General features: G+C 34.0%; 1 protein-coding gene across 1 annotated transcript in view; it reads right to left on the reverse strand.

Annotated features, from left to right (window-relative positions):
• The window catches only part of zmat4a (zinc finger, matrin-type 4a), a 434,438-nt gene that overhangs the window by 220,110 nt on the left and 186,363 nt on the right, over positions 1-27,965 (reverse strand). The window lies entirely within an intron of this gene.

Consider the following 27,965-nt stretch of genomic DNA (forward strand, 5'->3'; position numbering starts at 1 on the left):
GACTTTGGGAGGGGGGGGTTCTACTGTGCACGGACCATTTATGATGGGGGTCTGTATGTAACTCAAAACTAATACAGGAGTCATGTAACGCATAAACATTCACACCCACACTCTTAGGTCATCCTCATTCATCCAACTGACTCTCCCACCTGCTCACCTGACCACCATGGGGTCCAGAGCCTTCAGTCGCTCAGCCCCCCGCCTCTGGAATGCCCTCCCAGAACACATAAAAAATTCAGAGTCTGTCACCACCTTCAAATCCCAGCTTAAAACTCAATTCCATTGTTTTGCTTTTATCTGCTGCCATTTTATGTACCTGTGTGTTTTGTATGTGTATTTGTGTCATTTTAATTGTGTTTCATTTTAACAATTTTGCACGGTGACCTGGAGTGTCCTGAAAGGCACCTATAACTAAAATGTATTATTATTATTATATAATGTATGTGTATATGTGTACATGTTTGTGTGTATATGTATGTACAGGGTGTCCCATAAGTCTCCATACATAGGAAAAATAAACGTTTCTTGACATAAACCATTTTTATTTATATAATATGCTCTATATGACTGCCATTTTGTCGGGAACACATTTCAATGCGTGTCCTCCACTGCTGAAGAACTATAAAGAAGAAATATAAAGAAATACATGTTCGAACCATATATGTATGGAATGTATTATGTCTCCTATGTATGGAGACTTATGGGACACCCTGTATATGCATGTGTGTAGGTGTGTATATATATATATATATATATATATATATATATATATATATATATACATATATATATATATATATATATATATATATATATATATATATATATATATATATATATATACATATATATATATATACATATATATATATATATATATATATATATATATATATATATATATATATATATACATATATATATATATATATGGGCTCGTTGTAGACTGACTACCTCCTTGCACTATGTTTATTTATCTATTTAATTTTATGTCTCCTGGTTCTGTTTTTCTGCATATATATATATATATATATATATATATATATATATATATATATGTGTGTGTGTGTGTGTGTGTGTGTGTGTGATATGAATTCACAATTAATCACGTGGATTTCTGTGATTAATCATGATTAATCGCATAGTTAGGGGTTGCTGGCATCAACAGCGTGTATTGCCTTTAAATGATATTTCAGACTGGAAGTACTCCAGTGATAAAAAATAATTCCACATCGCAGTGCTTACAAACAACTGTGTCCTTCTCAACCCCACCATCTGAAGACATTTAAAATGAAAATGTCCATGGAAAAGACCGCTACTTTTCTCCATGTTTATGTCCCCACCAGTTTATTTCCGGTTGTGAGTGATTGACAGGAGTCTTAAGCCCACCCCAAATGCTGTCACTGGTTGAAACGCAAGATGACGCAGATTGGCAAACCAACCCTGATCAACATCCCCGTCTTCCTGTGACCCATGGTTTACCTACGTGTATTCACAGAGCCAGAGCAACTGACTTTCAAAATAATATTTGATGCACAGTTGTTAAAAGCAAGCAAAGGGGGCCCTCTAGTGCTTGGAATAAGTTGCACTAACGTATGTTTTGTACTCTCAGTGTTATCATAGCCAGTTCGGACATCAGAAGGAACTAACAGACACGTTTCTTTCACTCTATTTGTATGGCCCCGAAAACATTTGCCTGTGAGTATTTTATATTCAGTTGTTGTAAGAATGAATAGTATAAAATATCTCTGATGTGAACCTGAAGTTAATCTGTAAATGCTAATCGTTAGCATGTCTATGGATTTTCCCATTCAAGTTAGCACTGAGCTAGCGATCTTTTTCCCATTCATTTAAATGTATAGTGCCATGTAAATGTACTAAGACAATGAACAGAACTGAGACATATTTTGTATGTATGTTGCAGTTTTACAGTGAGTCTCAAGTAAAAGATTCGGAGAGAAGTTTTGGGCGTCCGGCTTTTCTTGGGAAACCTGTTGTCTATCTGCCGAGCTAATCGCTACACGCACACAAGCAGGGGCAGAAGAATATGAGTTATAATAAAATGGCATTACCGTGAGATAAAAAAAAAATGTCGGCGTTATTTAATGAATGCGTTCACACGGTAATAACGCGTTAACTTGCCCAGCCCTAATATATTTATAGATGTACAGTTCATGGACTTTTTTACAGAACTATATGTGTTTTCTAGTATCTTTAATCTGACTCCCTGAACGACCACACAAAAGTTCCTATGTGTATATGTATGCACAAATGGCAATAACATTTTTTGAATATTTTTTGAATGTATTATTATAATCATTATTATTACACTGGGTTACAAAAAAATGTTTTTTGCAAGTTGTCGAGGTTTTTTCAACGGAATTAGGACCATTTTGCACCGCTAAATCCAAAAATGACATCAGTTTTTCTCAATCAGGTCAAGTTTTTTTGCTAATTTAATTTTGAAAAATTTGATCTTCTCACAAAACATAATAATTAATACCAAAATAAGATTGGTAAGCACACTTTATGAAACTTGTGACTTGATTCCTGTTAGGTACAATGGTGTATTCACCGCAGATGTAGCAGAATACGTCAGGCTTATTTTTGCAAGATCTTCTAGTCGAAGCCATTTCATTCACCTGTAATACTAACAAAAAACAAAAAAAAAACCATTAATCATAAATTTGGCAAAAGTAAAATCTTCAGAACTCGTTTATTGCAAGAAATATGAAAGAATTTTGTATCATATGATGTGAAAATGCCCATAAATGTAAGCAAAAATGTTAAAAAGACAATATGTAGCATAGTTCGGAAAGTTGACCTGATTGAGCAAAATAACTGTGATTTTTGGATTCAGCACAGCAAAATTATCCTAAATCAGCTCAAAAACCTTAAACAATAAATTTGTTGTTGACCAGTGTTATAATAATAATAATAATAATAATAATAATTATTATTATTATTATTATTATTATTATTATTATTATTATTATTATTATTATTATTATTATTATTATGGAATGCATAACAATTCTGAAAAATAACAGTAAATAACAGTAACAAGTAATCTGTAACGTATTCCAGTTTGGAAGTAACTTGCACAACACTAGTTATGAAAAAGACTTCCATAAAGAATGCATAAGTACCTCCTCACTTACAACCCCCTTCTTTCGTAGAGGAGCATTTTCGGAAGTGAAATATCCTTCAAGATGCCACACTGAGATCGATTTCTAGGTCACTGGCAGGAAGAGAGAGGAGACGGTGTGTCGCAAAGTAGTGAAAAGAGTCCACAGACTGAACAGCCTGGAAACAGCGATGAGATGTTCACTCCTTTCACTCCACAGTCTTACTAATCAAAGAGGCCAAAGTCAGGGGTGCAACCTTAATATCGCTCAATCAATACATGCACACGCCTCTGGCCTATAGCTCCTCTCACACCAAGGCTTCATAAAGACTCCGACAGCTCCTGATATATGCTTTAGCCGAGCCTTGTACACAACAGAAAACAACAAGCATAGAGATACAGAGAAAACACATATTTGAGAGACAACAGTTGGCCAATATCAACATTTAAATGATATTTTTGGCTGATAGCCGTGGTGTTATCAATGTTATTTTACATCTGTTCTTCTTTATCCCTGCATTGACAAGGACACTTCCATTACAAATATAATAAGAGTTACTAGTTTAACATTTCCACATAAAGCTGCTACAGATAAACTGGTTTGCTTTAGGTTTATAGACGGATCACAAATAAAAAAAAATAAAAAAATAAAAAAAAAAATGGGGGGCCAAAACCGGCCTGCCAAAGGGTCCAATCCGGCCCGTGAGATGAATTAGTGAAATACAAAAATTACACTGAACGTATTAACAGTCAAGGATGTCAAAATAAATTTACTTCAATTCCATCTAAAGTGGGTCAGACCAGTAAAATACTATCATAATAAAGTATAAATAATGAAAACCACATATTTTTCTCTTTGTTTTAATGTAAAAAAAAAAAAGTAAAATTATACAAAAATGTTAACATTTACAGACTAGGCTTTTACAAAAAATGTGAAAAACCTGAACAAATATGAACAACCTGAAATGTCTTAAGAGATTTAGTAGTAATATTACCAATATTCTGTCTGTTATTAAATGTTTTGTGCATGACCTGTACATTGTAATGAACATGTAAAAATAAGAAGCTGAGGTCAAATAATGGCATAAATTGTTAAAATTGCACTTTTTTTCTTAATAAATTCCATTTTGGTCATGGTTCATGTTTTTCCATATTTTTTTTTTTTAAAGATAGTTTGTAGATGTAGAAATTTTGATAATATAATCTTACTTTTTTCACTCTAAAACATAGAAATTAGACATGCAAATTTTGGAACTGATATTATTTTGATAAGAGTTACTAGTTTAACATCCTTTAGCCATTCAACACATTACACTGGGTTACAAAAAAATGTTTTTTCCAAGTTGTCTAGGTTTTTTCAACAGAATTAGGACCATTTTGCTCCGCTAAATCCAAAAATGACATCTGTTTTTCTCAATCAGGTCAGGTTTTTTTTGCTAATTTGATTTGGAAAAATTTGATCTTCTCACAAAATATAATAATTAATACCAAAATAAGATTGGTAAGCACACTTTATGAAACTTGTGCCTTGATTCCTGTTAGGTACAATGGTGTATTCACCGCAGATGTAGCAGAACACTTCAGGCTTATTTTTGCAAGATCTTCTAGTCAAAGCCATTTCATTCACCTGTAATATTAAAAAAAAACATTAATCATAAATTGGCAAAAGTAAAATCTTCAGAACTCGTTTATTGCAAGAAATATGAAAGAATTTTGTATCATATGATGTGAAAATGCCCATAAATGTAAGTAAAAATGTTAAAAAGCCAATATGTAGCATAGTTCGGAAAGTTGACCTGATTGAGCAAAATTAATGTGATTTTTGGATTCAGCACACCAAAATTATCCTAAATCAGCTCAAAAAACTTCAACAATAAATTTGTTGTTGACCAGTGTTATCTTTGAATGAACACATATGCCAACATGCAAATTTATGAACAACAACAACAAAAAAGACAAATAAAAATCAGTAAAATGACTTTTTATATGCCAATACCATTATTAGCCATTATCAGTAAATACCAGCCAATGTCTCTCATGTATTGTTGCATTGCTAAGTTACATTGTGGATATTTACACCACATGAAGATGCATAGGATGAGAAATTTCAGCACAAACGTCAGCTTAGTGTGTCCAAATTAATGCTGTTTTGGTACTTTTTTTAATATAGAAAAGTGTAATGCTAGGGTGGTTGGTGAATGTGCGATTTATGAACTATTCATAGACAAAAAACAGTGGTTTATGTTCATCTATCAACCTCTGCTGGGTAAACTCCCAGAATACCTCAGCACTTTTCTTTCTGTTAGCTATAGAGGCTATGCACGTGACATCACCGCTAGCAGAAGTCACCGCGGTTCCGCCTAATGAGTGGCAGAAAGAGGGAGTAGAGTAGCAGCGTTGGTTTCAATACTGTCTAAATTGAAGAACAATATTGAAAAAAAAAAAAAAAAAGGGGAAGAGCTGTTGTGCGATTGACTGTACGAAGAGGTTTGAAAAGCAGTCGGAGCTATTGTTTTACAGACACCGAAAGACCTTCCAACAACTTTTAAATAATTACTCTCACAAAACAGCATTTTTTCATATATTTGCTAGTTCGTAGTTTTGCTCAAAGTAACTTTTCTACATTTTTTAAATTACCTGAAGACTCCATTTTGGACTCTCTACTTTTGCCCACTTCTAACTTGAAGGGGTTAATTTCTCCCATTTATTATGAATGAATGAATGAATGAATGTTTATTTCAGTTAAATACAAAATACAAAACACATACATATTAAAAAAAACAACAAAACAAAATACCTGCATATTAAAAAACAAACATAAAATTAACACATTTTGTAACTGAAAAAGGAAGAAGCTGAAGTCGGAGGCTTATTTCTGCTTCTCCTATTTACATCCTTAGTCCAAGTCCACACCTTAAGTTGCAGCAGATAAATACTTAAACTTAAATTATACTACATTCAGTGTAATAAGTTATTTTGTAATCATATTACTTTCATAGCCCTTCATAATTTGACAAATTAAAGTCTTTTTGAAACTCAACAGTGAGCTACACAATTTCACTTCATCATTCAATTCCTTCCATAGCTTGACACCAATAACAGAAACACTGTGATATTTAACGTTTGTTCTTACTTTACATTTTTCAAACACAAACATCCCTCTTAAATTATAATGTCCTTCTCTTAACTTAAAAATTTTCTGAATACAAAAAGGAAGGTTTTTACTTTTAACGCGAAACATAAATTCCATTGTTTTTAAATATACAATATCAAAAAATTTTAGTAAACTAGATTCTACAAAAAGTGGATTACTTGATTGGAGATAACCAGCTTTGTTTATGACTCTAATAGCTTTTTTTTGGAGTTTAATTATCGGGTCTAAATTAGTCTTATACACATTGCCCCATATTTCTACACAGTATGACATATATGGCATTACAAGTGAACAATACAACATATGCAAACATTTTTTGCTTAACAAGTCTCGAGTTTTATAAAGAATCGCAACAGCCTTGGACATTTTGCGTTTGATATATTCTATTTGTGGTTTCCAACAGAGTTTATGGTCAATAATCACTCCCAAAAATTTTGTTTCATACACCCTTTCAATTTCAATTTCATTAATTTTCAGTTTTATATCATAATTTCCCCAAGCACCACAAAAACCATAAATTTTGTTTTATCTTCCTTAAGTGATAACTTATTAACGTCAAACCATTTTTTTTAACTTGCTCAATTCCTTTTCCACAGTTTCTAATATTTGTTTCATATTTGCTCCCGAATAAAGCAAATTAGTATCATCTGCAAATATTGTAAATTTTAACTTCCTAGATGCCAAAAAAATATCATTTAGATAAAGTATAAATAACTTGGGTCCCAGAACTGAACCTTGTGGGACCCCACATGTTACTTTTCTAAGTTGTGAATTTGTATTTCCAATTGATACATACTGAGACCTATTTTTATTATCAAATACTGAGTACACATCTCTTAGTTCAGTTAAACGTCTGGGACAGGGGTCTGCAACCCGTGGCTCCTGGGCCAAATGTGGCTCTTTAGCCTCTCTCTATGGCTCTCATTGTCAAGAAACATAAGGAACATTTTGAAATGACCTGAATGAGCCATTACTTTTTAACATTATTATAGGACTAAATCTATTCTAACTTTGTCCATCTGCAAAAATGTGCCAGCTATACACGGAATTGAATATTTTTTGACAGCGTATAAACCAAAATGTATTATTTTCTTGCCAAATTAGTCTGTTTAAAAGTCAGCTTCTACATGAAAGTTGAGCTTTTTCTCAGTTACACAATGTAATTATGTTTTGGAAATAGTGTCCATCATTAACCCTTTCATGCATAAATTATGAGAACCTTAATCATGACTTTTCCCCCGTTTTTATTCCTCTTCTCTTTAGGCATGAAAAAAATGCAACTGACAGCTTTTTATGAACCTATTTTTTATGGAGCTGCAAAAATGTTCACTCAAATGGATACGATGCATTTAATTTTTAAAGCAAAGAAACATGTATTTACTGATATACTGTGAAAACTACGAAATATAAACACTTTTAATGCTGCTGATTTGATGTTTTCTCATATTTAAACATACTCTAATACTAGTTACTACTCACTTCATGGAGATAATATACAAAAAAAAAAAACATTTTGCTAAAGAAAAAATGATAATTACAGTCTATTAACAATTGATTTACACTCAAACACGTTACTGCAGATCAGGTTTATCAAGAACGGCAAAGTTACATATGCATAAGTGTCCACTGTGTTGGCTGATGATGAACTAAAACAACAAAACCCATGAATATACAAGAGAACAGCTGTAGAATAGCTGTCCACTGTAGTGACCACTATGCATGAAAGGGTTAAAAAAAAAAAAACATAAATTTTCAATGTTTTCTTTATTATCGTTGTATAATTTCATAAATGCACCACACATTGCTTTATTGTAATGGAAATACAAAGTTAACATAGCAAACTAATCACAAATAGGCAACAGCAGAGCAGCCACCTCATGGTAAAATGTAGATGGGTTTAAATTTTTTTTTTCATAGCTCCAGTTAGATTTCTTTCTTCTTTAACGAGAGAAAAATGGCTCTTTAGGTTGTAAAGCTTGCCGACCCCTGGTCTGGGAGGAGGATTTGGGAGAAACTATATCGAATGAGTAATCTTATTCTGGTTATGTCTGCAGCTAGATGACTTTTGGACCGAAGTTTTTACTCTTTTCTCTAATGTAATCGGCAGGAAAATTAACCCAAACCCCTTGAGTGTCCTATTTGGGATTTTTGTTGGACCACCTTCCCTTTCCATCTCTCAAAGTAACTCTCTTGCGTTTATGACCATTCGTGCGAGAAGGGTAATTGTCTTGAAATGAAAGTCATCACAGCCTCCTTCCTTTACACACTGGCTTAAAGATGTCCTGTATTTTCTCAAACTGGAAAACTTTTTTTTTTTTTTTTTCGTCAAGTGCATGTGTCAAGTGCAAAATGCACTTGACACATTTTTATTTTTTTTAAAAATGTAATAACATGGTTCATTATGTAATAACAATCCAAATTAATATAATTTCAGAGCAATTTAGAAGAAATTAGTCACAGGAGCTACAGGTAATGGAATCAGAACTTTAACCACACAGTTTAAAGATTAATTTAACACATTACATTTTCCTGAAAATAAAAATGTATCAAGTGCATTTTGTAATAAATTTCTCAAATTGTAATAACTTACTACATAATGCGAAAAAATGTACTACATAATGCATTGAGGTAGTTTACTACAAAATGAGTCAGTTTATTTCATAATGCGGCTTTATTACAAGATGACGTGACATTCTTATTACATTTTGAACTTTTATTACATAATGGGAGTTTATTACATAATGCGGCTAAACAAACATTTAGAATCAAGTTCATCCATTAAAAAGCTCTGCATAACCAGAAAAAGATATTCAAAGCATGGTCTAAAAATTCCCAGTGAATGTGCATTTGTGCTTAAAATGTCCATTACAGCCAAGGTCCCTGGCTACGCAAACGCTTCGGACATCGCAGTTATGTGCGATGCATCATCAGCCTTTGGCATTTTTACATCGGAACGCAGATATATAAAGTGTCTGCTCATCTTATGTAGAGATGATTCAGTCGGTAGAGTTATATGCCGTCCAAGCCTGGTTATGACTCAAATTAGAGTTCACTGACCTTGCGTAGGTGTGAGTTAAATAAGACCTTTACTTCAGTGTACTAAAGTTTTTTCCACTTTGCCAGTGATTAAATGGGCTTTTGTGAGGAGGGGGGAGGTCTTGTGTAGTCTACGGTTAATGGTCATCTGATTTCACAAGCATCTACATTGTATTACCCTCACATTGCTCACAACTTACATATTATGTTTTTTGTTGTTGTTGTTGTTTTTTGTTTTTTTTGGGGGGGGAGGGTGTTGAGCCGCATTATGTAATAAATTCCCATTATGTAATAAAAGTTCAAAATGTAATAAGAATGTCACGTCATCTTGTAATAAAGCCGCATTATGTAATAAACTGACGCATTTTGTAATAAACTACCTCAATGCATTATGTAGTACATTTTTTCGCATTATGTAGTAAGTTATTACAATTTGACAAATTTATCACAAGATGTACTTGACACATTTGTATTTTCAGGAAAATGTAATGTGCTAAATTAATCTTTAAACTGTGGTTAAAGTTCTGATTCCATTACCTGTAGCTCCTGTGACTAATTTCTTCTAAATTGCTCTGAAATTATATTAATTTGGATTGTTATTACATAATGAACCATGTTATTACATTTATTTTTTTTTTTATAAAAATTTGTCAAGTGCATTTTGTAATAAATTTCTCAAATTGTAATAACTTACTACATAATGTGAAAAAATTTACTACATAATGCACTGAGGTAGTTTATTACAAAATGTGTCAGTTTATTACGTAATGCGGCTTTATTACAAGATGACGTGACATTCTTATTACATTTTGAACTTTTATTACATAATGGGAATTTATTACATAATGTGGTTCAACGGGGGGGGGGTTAATGCATAGGCTTTGTGATTGATTTTATGATAGATTTTGTGACACAAAATCTTGTATCATAAAATTTATATACATAGAACAGGGGTGTCAAACTCATTTTAGTTCAGGATAAGATCTCAAGTGGGCCAGAGCAGTAAAATAACAACAGTGAAAAAAGTAAAATTAAATGATGTCAGTGTTTACATCTATAAAGTTTCCTTAAAAATCTCAATAACGTGGAAAACTTGAAATGTCTTGAGAAAAACAAGTGCAATTTTAACAATATTCTGACTCTGTTTATCATTTACACGTGTGCATTACAACTTACTTTACAATTACAAAAACACAAAATATTTAGTAACAAGCAGAATATTGGTAAAATTGCACTGAAATTTCTTAAGACATTTCAGATTGTTGATATTTATTCAGGTTATTCACATTTTTTGAAAAAGGAAAGCATGTCTATGTAAACATTTTCATGTAATTTTCCTTTTTATTTATACACTAAAACAAGAAAATTTGAGGCTGTCATTATTTATAAGTTACTACGAGAGTATTTTACTGGATTGACCTACTTGAGATTATATTGGTCTGTATATGGAACCTGAATTAAAGTGATTTTGACACCACTGATTGTTAATATCTTAAGTGTAATTTTTGCTTTTCACAAATTCATCCCAGGGGCCGGATTGCACCCTTTGGCGAGCCGGATTTGGCCCCCGGGCCGCATGTTTGACACCTGTGACATAGAATTTCTTTCTTTTTTTTTCTTTTTTACCTCCATCAAGTGTAACGATAGAGGTTATGTTTCCATGGGGGCTTGTTTGTTTGTCTGTCTCTGCTAGCAAGATAACTCAGAAAGTTACGCATGGATTTGGATGAAATTTTCAGGAAATGTTGATACTGGCACAAGGAAGAAATGATTAAATCACTCTCCAAGTGCTTTTCTTGTTTGCGTATTTAACCACCACTTGAATGACCAACAATTTTACATATAAAGATGACATGACAAAAGTACGAAAGTGTGAAGAAAACAACCTGATCAGACCAAAGACAAAACTTTCTACTGTTTAACTTATATAACTGTAAGTTAATGTGGAAGTAAAGTGTAATTCCACTGATTCCACTCCAGAAAAAAAAGCACAGTTTCATAGACTTAATGATAGACTCCCATTTCTGCTCTAGAGACACTTTGTTATGAAGATTTTTTTTATTTGTTTATCTGTCTGTTAGCAAGATAACTCAAAAAGTTATGGTAGGATTTTGATTGAATTTTCACATAATGTTGATAGTGGCGCACAAGGAAGAAATGATTGAATTATTAAATTTTGGTGGTAATGATCGGGGGAGGGGGGGTATGTATTGTACTTTTGGAGATGCACAGTGAAAATAAATAGAGCTTCAAAATTTTTATATAATCTCTGAATCACTGTGTAGTGTTATAAAAACCAACATGCTTCTGACCTCACTGAGGCACAGGATTGGCCCCATATTTAACTCATTTTCTGAACCCGCTTTATCCTCACTAGGGTCACGGGGGTCGCTTGGAGCCTATCCCAGTTACATAGGGGCGAAGGCGGGGTACACCCTGGACAAGTAGCCAGTTCATCGCAGGGCTGAACACATAGAGACAAACAATCATCCTCACATTCACACCTATGGGCAATTTACATTAACCAATTAACCTATCTATGGGGCCATTATTGTAGCAATATTATTTGCAAATGCGTGTGGAGAGTTGAGTGTCCGCATCTCAATCTGTCTGTGTGCAGTCGGATTTGCAAATGTGTAAATGAATCTGTAAATGCGTGATGAGATTTGTGTGTCTGTACAACAATCTGCAAATGTGTAAAACAACTTGTGTGTGTGTAATCAGATTTGAAAAGTCAAAGTATTTTCACTACAAGACCCAGAAATACAGACAAATCATTGGTTACAAGTCAAGCGGCTTCTCGATTGGCTCTCTTTACACACGTGAATTTTGCTACCCTTCTGCCGCGAGAGATCCACAAATGCGCAGCGGGATTTGTCTGTAAAACCAGGGTTTGCGTGCCTGGGCTCAGGCTGCCCTGGGCTCAGACTCACAGGCTCCCTCATTCCGGCTGCGTTCGGCTTTGCTCGTTCTTGTACCTGACATGAGTTTACGTGAGTTGTGCTTGCAAGGTTCACCAACTGCCACTAAAAATCGAAGAAGAAGAAGAAGATTCACCTGGGCAAGGAAAGATGGCTGCAAACGACGAGATTATTCGTAGCCCCAAACGTCTGACCCGTCTCGTCGTTTGCAGCCATCTTTCCTTGCCCAGGTGAATCTTCTTCTTCTTCTTCGATTTTTAGTGGCAGTTGGTGAACCTTGCAAGCACAACTCACGTAAACTCACGTCAGGTACAAAAACGAGCAAAGCCGAACGTAGCCGGAATGAGGGAGCCTGTGAGCCTGAGCCCAGGGCAGCCTGAGCCCAGGCACGCAAACCCTGGTTTTACAGACAAATCCCGCTGCGCATTTGTGGATCTCTCGCAGCAGAAGGGTAGCAAAATTCACGTGTGTAAAGAGAGCCAATCGAGAAGCCGCTTGACTTGTAACCAATGATTTGTCTGTATTTCTGGGTCTTGTAGTGCAAAATACTTTGACTTTTCAAATCTGATTACACACACACAAGTTGTTTTACACATTTGCAGATTGTTGTACAGACACACAAATCTCATCACGCATTTACAGATTCATTTACACATTTGCAAATCCGACTGCGCACAGACAGATTGAAATACGGACACTCAACTCTCCACACGCATTTGCGAAAAATATTGCTACAATAATGGTCCCATACCTATCAGTGCATGTGTTTGGATGGTGGGAGGAAGCCGGAGTACCCGGAGAGAACCCACGCAGACACGAGGAGAACATGCAAACTCCGTTGACTGGTGTTGGAATCGAACCCAGGACCTTCTTGCTGTGAGGCACGAGTGCTAACCACTGCACCACCATGTCGCCCCCCATATTTAATGTTTGTGGAAATTACCAAAAATAGCCACTTGCTTATTTAAGTAAATTACTTAATTAAGTAAAAACCATCTCCGAGGCATTTTGGAACCAAATATAATAATTTAACCCTTTCATGCATAGTGGTCACTCCAGTGGACAGTTAATTCTCCATCTGTTCTCTTGTATATTCATGGGTTTTGTTGTTTTAGTTCCATATCAGCCAACACAGTGGACACTTATGCATCATCCCATACACTGACATTCATACAATTATTGTAACTTTGCTGCTCATGATGAACCTGATCTGCACTAACACGTTTGAGTGTAAATCAGTTGCTAATTGTTATTAAACTGTAATTAACAGTTTTCTGAAACAAACATTTTTCTTTTTTCTTTCTTTTTTTTTCTTTTTTTTTTTTTGCATATCCTCCTGAGACCCAGTAATGCATTTTGTCCTCTATTGGGGGCAAAAGTTTGACAGTTTTACCTTAACCCTTAATAGGTAACCTGGGGTCCCAGCAGACCCCACGTTTTAAATGTTTTATGTTTTCCATGTTTTTATTTGAAGCTCGTGCGTGTTACTTCATTTACCCTCCTAGTATAGGGATCTGAAAAGTAAAATGGAACCAAAAAATTAACTCGTAGAATAATATAGGCAATACAGACATTTTGGGGTCGCCCGTGACCCCAGGTTACCTTTAACGCATATTGATTTATTGTTTTTCCATTTCAGGTATTTCAGAATATGATCAATAATTGATATTATAAATTTCTAATAACGCTAACCTTCAGAGCTTTAATCTTTTTTGAGTAATTTTAACATCGTGTGAGGCCATGGCTAAGAGGAAAACTCTAAGTGATGAAGATATTAGGATAGAGCTTGCAGATTTAGAAGTAGAATCTGAATCAGATGATGACCATTTATCGATTGATAGTGTTTATGACGTCAGTTTTCCTTCTGTGAGGACTGTTTTTGAGCACCTATTCGTACTACCCAATTGTGTAGTTAGTTTAGTTTTTAGTTATAGTTTAGTTTTTAGAGAAACTTTATTGAAACTGTATTGCAAATGTGTTATAGCAATGTAATGTATTTATTTGTAACATGTGAAACTTTTTTGAAATTTTCTGTTAACTTTAGTGAAGGAAATACTTCAAGCAGTAAAGGAGAATTTATTTGGAAAATAAAGCACAATTTTGTTATATTTTTTTTCGTTTCATTGCCATCCTTTCATACTATAAGCAATGAAGTATTGTAACTGACTAAAAAATAACATTTTTAGATGTTTTTATCACCGTAGGTAACCTGGGGTCTAGCTGGACCCCAGGTTACCTGTAGCTGTGGGGGGCACCATGGTTACCTATTAAGGGTTAAAAATGCTGTCCATTACAAAGGACATTCCATTAAAAAATCAATCAATAAATAAAAAAATATTTTAAAAATGTATCTGAAAAAACTGTTGCATTATGCAGTTTCCAATCAAGACAATTTTTTAATGTAAAAAAAGCTAAAACTGTCAAATTCCTGGGTCTCAGGAGGATATTATCTCCATGAAATGAGTAATAATTAATATTAGAGTATGATCTAATGTGACAAAATATTAGCGATTTAGCAATTAGTGGCATTAAAAATGTTTTTATTTCATAGTTTTCACACAGTATATCAATTTCTGATGATGAGTTTTAAATACATGTTTCTTTGTTTCAAAAATTAAATGTATGGTATCCAGCTGAGTGGACATTTTTGTGACTCCACGAAAAATAGGTTCATAAAAAAAAATAAATAAATAAATAAATAAATAATTTGCATTGTTTTTTCATGTCTAAAGAGGAATAAAAACACTCGAGAAAAAAAATATTGACTAAGGTTCTCATAATTGATGCATGAAAGGGTTAAACCAAACTAACCAACGCAATGGAATGATATTTATCCCGGTATAAAAAAACTATATGCTGACATTTGTTGTTATTGTTTTGGATCCCCGTCCCCTGTTTGAAAAGAAACACCCGAATTTAACATGTCCCAATACTTTTGTGCATTTGTGTATGACTTTTTACAGTTATACTATGCGGCTAACTAAATGGTAATCAATGCATTCTGAATTGTGTAAAAAGCCAAATATATAACAGATGCTGAACACGACCGACTGTAAACTCCCAAAGGGGAAACAGAGCGTCTGCAGCAGGAAGAGACCAAAGGTGAAGTTATCGGCATCACCCTCTGTCCACATCCCAAACTGCACAATTCTCCACGTTTCCCCGCATTTCGTTCTCTCCGGTGAAGCAGGATGGTTTCTGTCTCTCCTGGAACAGAAATTAACCCCGAGGTTGTTGTAATTTGCATCGCACTGAGGCGCAGAGCACTTGTTCTATCAGCTCCCTCCAGTGCTCTGACTCTCGTCTCCAGACACAAATCTGTACGCTGCTACACCACTCCCCAGACTTTTCTGAGGTCTGATGGCCTATTAGCGAGCTGATGTCGGCAGCTGATTTTTTTTTTTTTTTTAAAAAAGGCGAATCGACTGGGGGAGCTCATCGCAATGGGCGCAATCGACGGTTATCATCCTGGTTGATGGCGTCTCGTTACAAGCAATATATTCACTGTCAACAATGGGCGCCAACTGCTACACACTGTCACTGAACTGGGGTTTGATGGACGCCTAATAAAGAAGTTTTACTCCAAACCACATTGGTGAAAACTGAAAAAAAAAAAAAAAAACTTTAGATTTTAAAACACAACATGAAACAAGCCTGAAGAAAAGCCCTGAGGCTGCAGCCATTCCACTGAATTTAAGCTAGGCGAAGGCTTTTAAATTTAAATGAGATTCATTTTATTGCACTTTTTATAGGTACAGCTCCCTGGAAACATAAAAAATCTGTCTTAGATCATGGCATTATAAAAACAGCCCTACCTCTGTTGTCTCAGCCTATTGGGAACTTTATTGTGGATATTGGAAGCTTTAGATTAGTTTCCACATTTGTAATCTTGGCTTTAAAAAAAAAAAAAAAAAAAAAAAAAAGACACCTTAGGGCAAATCCAATACACGCTGATTTATTGTTAATGCTCACACACACACTTTATGGTCAATGACTTAATCCTATTAGTAGAGTTTTATTTTACACTTGCACTTTACATTTCTTCAACATTTCCACATAAAGCTGCTACAGATAAACTGGTTTGCTTTGGGTTTATAGACGGATCCAAAAAAAAAACAAAACAAATGCAAGTTACTATTTGTTCTTTTTCAAGTTCTTCCTTTACCACTTATTATTATTAGATAGATAGATAGATAGATAGATAGATAGATAGATAGATAGATAGATAGATAGATAGATAGATAGATAGATAGATAGATAGATAGATAGATAGATAGATAGATAGATAGATAGATAGATAGATAGATAGATAGATAGATAGATACTTTATTCTGTTGAATGTTGAATGCAGTACTTGTGTAACGTTCCTTTTATTCCGTGCAGGAAGCGAATATCTGTGTCTTTGGTTCCGCTCTTAACCCTTTCATGCATGAATTATGAGGACATTAATCAAGATTTTTTTTCTTTATTCCTCTTTGGGAATTAAAAAAACAATGTGATTTTTTTTTTGTTTGTTTGTTGTTTTTTTTTTTTATGAAGCTATTTTTCACGTAGTTGCAAAAATGTCCACTCAGCTGGACACCATGTGTTTAATTTTTGAAGCAAAGAAACATGTATTTACTGATCTACTGTGTGAAAACTATGAAATAAAAACATTAAATGCTGCTACTTTGATGTTTTCTCACATTTCAACATACACTACAAACAAAAAGTTATGGATATTTTTAATTTTTGGGCTGTTTTTTTGTTTTTGTTTTTTTTTTCAGTTGGGATTCTTGCACTACGCTTTTTACTTTGTTGTGTGTGAATTGAATTGAAACACATTTTTTTTTAAATGACCAGACATAGTTTTGTTTACAAATGGCAAAAATTATCCCAAAAAAAAATGACAAAAAAAGAAAAAAAGAAAAGAAATATTCTTAACTTTTTTTTTGTAGTGTACTCTGATATTAGTCATTACTCACTTCATGGACATAATATGCCAAAAAAAACAAACAAAAAAAAAACTTTTGTTGTTAATTACAGTCTGATAACAATAACAAGGAATTGATTTACACTCGAACATGTTAGATCAGGTTTATCTAGAACAGCAAAGTTACAGTAATGGTATGAATTACGGTGTATTATGGGATGGTGCATGAGTGTTCACTGTGTTGGCTGAAATGGAACTAAAACAACAAAACCAATGAATATACAAGAGAACATCTGGAGAAGAACTGTCATCTGGAGTGACCGCTAAGCGTGAAAGGGTTAATCTACTGTACTTTATGAGACAGTTTTTGGCAGCCTTGACAATTAATTAACCGTGACATTTAAAATCGCAATTAATCGTAACACCATGACAATTGTTACAACCCTACTCAGTATTTTGCATTTTTCCAGTAAAAATCAGGTCTTTTCCTATATTTAATTCACTGATCATAGATATTCATAAAAGCTCAGATTAAAGTTGAGGGTTATTACATCAGAAACACATCGGGGTTGGTTTGCCAATCGGCGTCATCATGCGTTTCAACCAATGACAGCATTTGGGGTGGGCTTAAGACTCCTGTCAATCACTCACAACTGGAAATAAACTGGTGGGGACACAAACATGGAGAAAAGTAGCGGTCTTCTACATGGACATTTTCATTTTGAATGTCTTCAGATGGTGGGGTTGAGAAGGACACAGTTGTTTGGAAGCACTACAATGTGGATTTTTTTTTTTTTTTTTTTTTATCACCGGAGTACTTCCAGTCTGAAATATCATTTAAAGCCAATACACGCTGTTGATGCCGGCAACCTCCCCCTGCATATAACTATGCGATTAATCATGATTAATCGCAGAAATCCACGCGATTAATTGCGATTAAGAATTTCAATTATTGCCCAGCACTAATCTCTATATATTTTTACTAGTTTTATTATATCTTGTATTTTTACCAGTATCTTTGTAAAGCACTTTGGGTGGTTTACATTGTTGTAAATATGCTATAAAAATAAATTTGACCTTGACCATAGTAATCTAGATAATGTACTAAAAATACTAAGTTAACCCTTTCATGCATAGTGGTCACTACAGTGGACAGTTACTCTACAGCTTTACTCTTGTATATTCATGGGTTTTGTTGTTTTAGTTCCATATCAATCAACACAGTGGACGCTTATGCATCATCTCATAAACTGCAATTCATACCATTATTGTAACTTTGCTGTTCTTGATTGGTTCGTGAGTGGAAATCAATTGTTAAAATTTATTTTTTGTATATTATCTCCATGAAGTGAGTAATAACTAGTATTAGAATATGTTCAAATGTGAGAAAACATCAGATTAGCAGCATTGAACATGGTTTCATTTTACTGTTTTCATATCACTTTATGATATTGGGTTTTAAATACATGTTTTGTTTGCTTCAAGAATAAAATTCATGGTGTAGCTGAGTGGACGTTTTTGTAACTCCATGAAAAACAGGTTGATTTAAAAAACAAAATTCAATCACATTGTTTTTTTTTTTTTTCATGCTTAAAGACCAATAAAAACACTCAGGAAAAAAAAAAAAATCTTGATTAAGTTTCTCATAATTCATGCATGAAAGGGTTAAAGTAATACAGTGTGGGCTAAAATCCAACTATTCATACTGCAGATGTTTCATAATATTTTCATATGATTTCCGTTAATATTTAAGATGAGAAATTTGACTGCAAGGCAGCGAAAAATAAGAGGAAAAATGCTTCAAATCTTCATAAGGACACCATACTGTATTGTTGGAAGGTAATGGGACACAGAGAGAGAGTGAAAGAATGATGAGCTGTGATATCCAAGTTCATACATCAGGCTCTCATCACTCCAATCCCAAAGGATTTCACTGCGAGTGATAAAAGCATCAGTGCGGTGCTGACAGCGGTACAAGACTCCTGTGTCTCAGAGATTGCAAAAAAAAAAAAAAAAAATCCCATCAAAGAAACAGTGACAGACAGACTTTTTTTTTTTTTTTTTTTTTTAGAGAAATGTGAGCTAAAAGAAGAAAACATGAGAAGAGAAAAAGGTGATGTACAAGTGAACAGTGTTGGGTGAGTTAAGTTACCAGTTATTCAACATTAAATGATGCTTCACAACTTTGAAGTGAGGGAAAAGTAGCACGCTAGGCTACGAATGCAGGCCAAAAGTAGATTTATTGTTCCTTATTGAATAGAATTAACTTCATGCGCTATCGCAGTGATCTATAAAACCATCATACAGAGGGAAAAAATGTTCAAATGCAAAAGAAAATAAAAGAAGTGGTCATAAAATGCAGGTGTTCAGAATGTTTACTGCAGTGGTCCAAAGAAAAAAAACAGTCCAAAATATTATCCACTATAAGAAAAAAAAAGAGAACAGCCCAAAATATTATCCGCTATAAGAAAAAAAAAGAGAACGGTCCAAAATATTATCCGCTATAAGAAAAAAAAAGAGAACAGTCCAAAATATTATCCGCTATAAGAAAAAAAAAGAGAACGGTCCAAAATATTATCCAGTAAAAAAAAAAAAAAGAGAACAGCCCAAAAAATGATCCACTATAAGAAAAAAAAAAACAAAAGAGACCAGCCCCCCCCCCCCAAAAATTATCCACTATAAGGAAAAAAAGAGAACAACCTCAAAAAATTGTCCTCTAAATGAAAAGAGAATAGCCCAAAAAATCATCCACTATAAGAAATGAAAAAGAGAACAGCCCAACAAATTTTACACTATATATATACATATGTTTATGTTTACGCATTTGGCAGACGCTTTTTTCCAAAGCGACTTACAGGGGAAAACCAATTAAATCACTCAATCAATCAAAATTTTATTTATATAGCGCCAGATCACAAAAAAAAAGTTATCTCTTGACATTTTATATATAGAGTTGGTCAAAACCAGACTCTAAGTCAATTTACAGAAACCCAACAGAATCCTCCAGGAGCAAACACTTATATATATATATATATATATATATATATATATTATCCACCTTTTCAATTAGGGGGGAGCTGTTTATCTGAAAGGTCTCTTGCTTTAAAATTAAGGCCACCACAAAAAATAATTTTTTGGGCTGTTGTCTTTTTCTTTTAGTGCATAATTTTTTGGGCTGTTCTTTTTTTCTTATAGTGGATAATTTTTTGGGCTAGTGGACACTTTTTTGGGATCTTCTCTCTTTTTCTTATGGTGGATAATTTTTTGGGCTAGTGGATGATTTTTAGGGCTGTTCTCTTTTTTTTTTCTTCGAGTGGATAATTTTTTGGGATGTTCTTTTTTTCTTATGGTGGATAATTTTTTTGGCTAGTGGACAATTTTTTGGGATCTTCTCTCTTTTTCTTATAGTGGATAATTTTTTGGGCTAGTGGATGATTTTAGGGCTGTTCTCTTTTTTCTTATAGTGGATAATTTTTTGGGCTGTTCTCTTTTCTTTCTTAGAGTGGATAATTTTTTGGGATGTTCTCCTTTTTTTCTTATAGTGGATAATCTTTTGGGCTAGTGGACAATTTTTTGGGGATCTTCTCTTTTTTTCTTATAGTGGATAATTTTTTGAGTTAGTGGATGATTTTTAGGGTTGTTCTCTTTTTTTCTCATAGTGGATAATTTTTTGGGCTGTTCTCTTTTTTTTTTTTTTTTTATAGTGGATAATATTTTGGTCTGCTGCACCTCTGGGCCACTGTAGTTTACTACCACACTACACCACTGTAAAACAGAATGTGGTCCATTTGTTGTGCTAACATATTATTATGCATTAGAACAACAACTGATTCCTTGGCTTGTTGTGATTTCAAAAAAAAAAAAAAAAAAAAAAAAAAAAAAGCAAGTTAAAAATGTCTCAAATTTTAACTTGAAAATCCTTGTCTAACTAAATCTGTCATATTTACTTCAGTAACAGTTTAGGGGTCAACGCACTAGGTACACATTTGTTTTGTTTAAGGAATTGCCTCAACTGGTGACACATAAACAACAACAAATAACAGCTTACATCCTGCACATACTGTTGTCGATTGGTACTTTTTTTTCATAATTCATGCATGAAAGGGTTAATTTGACACAACACATTATATTTTACAGTGAGAGGAATGTAATAATGGCCATCAGCACTGAAGAAATAAAAGGGAGAGAAGAGCTGGGACTAGAAATTGAATTAAAAAAAAAAAAAAAAAAAAAAAAAAAACCTCCCAGGGAGTAAAATCGTTGGAAAAGCGATTAGTGGAAAAGAGAGGAAGTATTGAATACAGAGAAAGAATGTAAAAGAGAAGAGGAAACACAAGGTTCCAGGGGGCACATTAAAAGCTGGAATATAGAAAATAGAAAAAAAAATGACATAAATGGTGCGTTGTGGAAGTTGTAATATGAGGAAACAGAGCGTTAAAGACACTGACAGGCTTTTAGTAGGGGTGTTCTAAGGATTAGGCATCAGTTCTTTAACCCTTAAAGACCCAAACATCCACCACCGACCTAAACCATTTACTGATATACAATATTTAATACCTGTTGGTCTGCTAATCCTATCAATACATGTCAATAATTGGTGTAAAATACAGTTTGTCATCTTTTTATGGTCATCATGAAACAACTTCATTTCTATATATAGTAATTATTTGTTTTAATCTGTTTATTTCTTTGTATTTTATGAATTGTTTGTTTTATCTTGTTGTACAGTGTCCTTGGGTGTCTTGAAAGGCGCTTATAAATAAAATGTATTATTGTTATTATTATCATTATTATTATTATTATTATTATTATCATTATTATTATTATTATTATTATTATTATTATTATTATTATTATTATTATTAGATATGACCCATTTGGACATTCAGAGGCTCTGTGGTTACCGTGGAAACACCATCATCTTCTATAACACAGGTGTCAAACATAAGGCTCGGGGGCCAAATCCGGCCCGCTAAATGGTCCAATCTGGCCCGCAGGATGAATTTGTGAAATGCAAAAATTACATTGAAGATATTAACAATCAATGGTGTAAAAATAATTTTATTTCAGGTTCCATACAGACGCATATAAACCAGTTCGATCTCAATTCGGTCAGACCAGAAAAACATAATAAATCATAATAACCTTTAAATAATGCCAACTGCAGATTTGATCTTTTTTTTTTTTAGTGTAAAAAAATAGTGAAATTACATGAAAATGTTTACATTAACAAACTATCCTTTTACAAAAAATGTGAATAACCTGAACAAATATGAGCAACGTTGTAGAAGCCAATAATGTAACAACCGATAACATAATAACGGCCGATAATAAATTTTCAAATTTTTAAAATCTAATGGGCCAAAAATTTTAAATCTGGGCAATAACGTCATAACAGTCCCGAACCAACAACGTAATAGCTTTTGGCCAGTAACATTATAACTTATTACATAACTGCTTTTGTTATTACATTTGCAAAGACATTCTTTTAAGATCAATCCAACAACACATTTTTCCTCCATGATGAATAAGTTTGTTCAGGATTATGAATAGAATTCCCAAAATTAGGCTGGCCAGCATCATAAAAATTCTGGAAACACTTTCTGAAGTCTGGTTGATTTGGGATGGAATGACCCTCTTATGATTCTCTGTTGTACGGATGTCCCTGAAGTAGTCATATCTCATATCCACACCTGGACGTTCAAACCACTGATCACTTCCATTTCAGCCTCTTTCCAACTTTTTTTTAACAGTTTTCAGAATCATGCAGTGAGTGGACTTAATTAAAAAAAGAAAAGAAAAAAAAAAGAAAGAAAACACTCAAAACTCAACAACATCAACAACCCAGCAACACAAATTAGACCAAACTGAATTGCAGATAAAGACTGCTTGTGTTGTTTTATGCAAATGTTAATGGTTCATGGCATACAAGAATTAAATGGCTTTGCACAGAGTGGGAAGTATTTTGACAAGGCTTTAATTTCTTTCTCAAGGCACCCAAAACAACATCAAACTACCAAAACCTTCAAACGAATTCAAAAACTCACAGCCTCTCTTCAGGTAACTTGAGCTGGATTTCCGTGTTTTAACCCTTTCATGCATACTGGTCACTACAGTGGACAGCTGTTCAAAGGTGTTCTCTTATATATTCATGGGTTTTGTTGTTTTAGTTCCATATCCGCCAACACAGTGGACGCTTATGCACCATCCCACACACTGAAATTCATACCATTACTGTAACTTTGCTGTTCTAAATAAACCTGATCCTGCAGTGACATGTTTGACTGTAAAAAAAAAAAAAAAAAGGCAATTGTTATTAGACTGTAATTAACAGTTTCTGTTTTTTTTTTTTTTTTTTTTAACAAAAAGGTTTTTTTTTTTGCATATTATCTCCAGGCAGGTATGTTAAAATGAGAGAAAACATCAGATTAGCAGCATTAAAAGTGTTTTTATTTCATAGTTTTCCCCACTGTATATCAGTAAATGCATGTTTCTTTGCTTCTAAAATGAAATGCATAGTGTCCAGCTGAGTGGACATTTTTGTAACTCCATGAAAAATAGGTTAAAAAAAAAAAATTCAATCAAATTATTTGTTTTTTTTCATGCCTAAACACTCAGGAGAAAAAAAAAAAACTTTATTAAGGTTCTCCTAATTCATGCATGAAAGGGTTAAGCCAGTCATCAAGGACCACCAACACGCCAGGTCAAATAAAATTATTGTAGTACTGTAGTGGGATGTCTACATGATGGTATCCATGGCACCGACAGGAAAGGGGTGTGGGCAGAAGTAACTCACTTGCATTTAAATTGACACAAAATGAAACGCAATGATACAAACTGAGCTGAAAACTACAAGTTAAGTACATACACACATAGATACCTTTGATATATTTGGACTTTAAAGTTAAAATACACAACCAGGGGCTCCCTCATTACCAGCGTTATCCAAGTTACTTCCAAATTGTAATAGATTACAGATTATTTGTTACTGCTTTTTAAAGTAATTCCTTACCATATAATATTACTGTCCCAGAATTGTAATGCGTTACATGACTACAGTATTACTGAGTTACATACAAACTCTTGTCTCATCATAAATTTTGCCCCCCCCCCCAGAAAAAAAAAATACAAGAGATATGAGAGCCAGTACATGTGGACGGATAAGTAACGCTACAGTCTACAATGTTCAAATCCCAGCAGGAATGTTTGTATTTTTTTCAACATTTTACATGTTCAAACAGGGGGCGTGGTGCTGAGGACTCTTCGTCTGCAGCACCGCTTTCATCTACACATGCACATTTCATATCTGTCAGAACTGGCTTGAACGCAGAGGACGAAAGGAAGAGGCTGGAACATATTCATGCAAACAGTAGCCGTAAATTGCACATTCACTGCATTCTTTCACATTATGACTTTTATCAATTTAATTATCTTAAACCAAGCAATCATATCATATAGCCTGTCATATGTATTATTTACATGTGGATATATAAATACCATGGGCCGGATCTACTAAGATCCCAATTTGTGTGTAGTAATTTGCTTGTAGAATTTGCAGTCTAGAATTTTGCGTGTGGGGTGTCACCACGGTTTCCAGGTGATTTACAAAGATTGCTTACGCAGATTACAACAGGTGCAAAGTCTTGGAGACCGCCCTATTTAAATGAGGGTTTTGTGTATGCTACTGGAGACAATACGCTGTAAAAAGTGCTCTGGGATACAGCAGTACTAATAACAGTGACTGAATGATCCAGATGCAAGGAAATGTAACGTTGGAGGAGTTTAGTCATAGAAGGTACTCATTCATTCATTCATTCATTCATTTATTTTCCATTTTAAAGGTGTGGGTGTGTGTGTGTTTGCACACACGGAGGAGGGGGGTAGTTGGATTGAATGACTGTCACATGCACATAATTTTGTTCCATTGTAGCCGAATGTCGGTGCGTATTTTTAATCACAATCATTAGGATTGGAAAAGAGTCCCAAAAAGTGTGTGTGTGTGTGTGTGTGTGTGTGGGGGGGGGGGGGGAATAGATAGATAGATAGATACATACATACATACATACATACATACAGGGGTTGGACAAAATAATGGAAGCTCAAGATGATAATGCCCCAATCCATACAGCTAGAATTGTTGAAGAATGGCATGAGGAACATTCTAATGAAGTTGAACATCTCGTATGGCCGGCACAGTCCCCAGACCTCAACATTATTGAGCATTTATGGTCAGTTTTAGAGATTCAAGTAAGACGTCGATTTCCACCGCCATCGTCTCTAAAAGAGTTGGAGGGTATTCTAACTGAAGAATGGCTTAAAATTCCTTTGGAAACAATTCACAAGTTGTATCAATCAATACCTCGGAGAACTGAGGCTGTAATTGCCGCAAAAGGCGGACCTACACCATATTAAATTATATTTTGTTGATTTTTTAAGGTGTTTCCATTATTTTGTCCAACCCCTGTAGATAGATAGATAGATAGATAGATAGATAGATAGATAGATAGATAGATAGATAGATAGATAGATAGATAGATAGATAGATAGATAGATAGATAGATAGATAGATAGATAGATAGATAGATAGATAGATAGATAGATAGATAGATAGATAGATACTTTATTGAACCCGGGGGGAAATTCATTCATTCATATGTCTTAATTATTTTTTCTTCCATCGCTCCAAAAATGTTCACACGAGGGTGAAAAATGCGTTCTCTGCATCTCGTTTCATAATTTCTTTGTCTTCTAACCATTTCCATGTGTGCACAATTACGCATCCAAACCATTTGCACCTCCTTTTGAGACATCTTAAATATAGATGCAGTTTCTATGAGCAAAATAGCTTTTGGTTTTGATAAATCACTTTGCGTGTACTACATTAATATATTGCATTTTCTCCTCCCAGCACATACACAACTGAGTGTAAACGCCCCATGTTACATATTCATTGTGTCAAATGTACTAACTGGATCAGATGCGCTATTTTGCACCTTTGAAAGATGCAACCCTTACTGCGCACTGTTAGAAAATCAGTTTGAACATTTTTTTGCGTGTGCAATGGGTTTACACATGTTTTAATACACGCAAACCCTTGATAGATCCAGCCCTATGTGTGCTATGGGAGTGGCTTTTGTGTGTGTGTGTGTGTGTATGTGTGTGTGTCTGCTTGTGTGTATTTTTTAAGTACATTGTGATTTTTTTTTACCCACTAGGCTAAACAAAACTTTTGATTTATTTATTACAAACATAGTTCTTCTATTATAGGAGGCCATGTAAATTAGACATTTGGAATATTTGTTAATTGATGCTAAATGACTTGCTTCACCAATCCCGTGCTGCAGAGATACAGATGCTGATTGAATCGGGACAGCCGAGAGAATTCCCTGGCTGACAACTACCCCCTCCCACCTTCCACTGAGTGCTTATATGACAGGCTACATCACAGGTGTCAAACATGTGGCCCAGGGGCCAAATTTGGCCCGCCAAAGGCTCCATTACGGCCCACGGGATGAAAGTGCAAAAATGAACCTGAACAGTCCAGGTTGTCCAAATCCTTTTGGTTCAGGTTCCACATACAGACCAATGTGACCGACAGTAAAAATAACAACACAATAACCCATAAATAATGACAACGACAAATTTTCTTTGTGAAAAATTATGTGGAAAAAATTTAAGTGGAAAAAAAAAAAAATTACACTGTGAAAATATTTACATTTACAAAACTATTCTTTCACAATAAAATGCAAATAAATACATAAATAAAAACAAAGATGAACAACCCGAAATGTGCAATTTGAACAATATTCTGCCTGTTATTAAATGTTTGGTGCATTTATGGATCCACTGTGATCTGTAGTTGTGTTAATAATAACAGATGGAATATTGTAGAAATTGTTCCAATTTTAGTTCCAAACCCCAAACTTTTAACAATATTCTGCCTGTTACCAAATGTTTATGGAACACTGTGTGTAAATATACATGTATAAATAATAAGTCGAGTAGGGCTGAACGATATGGACAAAATTTCATATCTCGATATTCATGCCAGATATCTCGATAACGATACGATATGACTATGGGTTCGGTGAAAACCAAGCATTTTTCAGAAAAATACTAACATCATAATACAAAAGAATGTGGAAAGTGCAGTTTTATTTATAAGAACTCACTGCCAGTCATCAACATTAACATAAAGTACAAATAAATTAAATTTGTTATGACTTCCAGAGCTGTACATGCAGGGCGAGCATGGGGGAAATCTATATCATTTATATCATTGCTTTTTCGATATTAATATCTTGAATGTTCATATCTCGATATCGATACGATAACGATATATCTTTCAGCCCTAAAGTCGAGGCATAATATTGTCAAAACTGCTCTAATTTTTCAAATGACATTTCTGTTTTTTCAGGTTATTCACATCTTTTTTGTAAAATGTAAATATTTTCATAATGTAATTGGTTTTTTTTGTACTAAAACAAAAAGAAAAACTTGGATTTGTTATTATTTATAGGTTATTAAGTCATTATTTTACTGGTCCGGCCCGCTTGAGATCAAATTGGGCTAAATATGGCCCCTGAACCAAAATGAGTTTGACACCCCTGGGCAATATGATTGCTTAGTTCAAAATATTTCAATTGATAAAAGTTATACTGTGAAAGAATACAGTGAATGTGCACTTAGAGCTTATTGTTTGCATGAATATATTCCAGCCTCTTCATTTCTTCCGCTTCGTACGATTCTGACAAATATGAAATGCGCACATCTGAAGCTAAACTGAAATCCAAAAAACAAACATAAATAAAAACT

The sequence above is a fragment of the Sphaeramia orbicularis genome, chromosome 9 (genome assembly GCF_902148855.1).
Source record: "Sphaeramia orbicularis chromosome 9, fSphaOr1.1, whole genome shotgun sequence".
NCBI classification, from domain to species: domain Eukaryota; kingdom Metazoa; phylum Chordata; class Actinopteri; order Kurtiformes; family Apogonidae; genus Sphaeramia; species Sphaeramia orbicularis.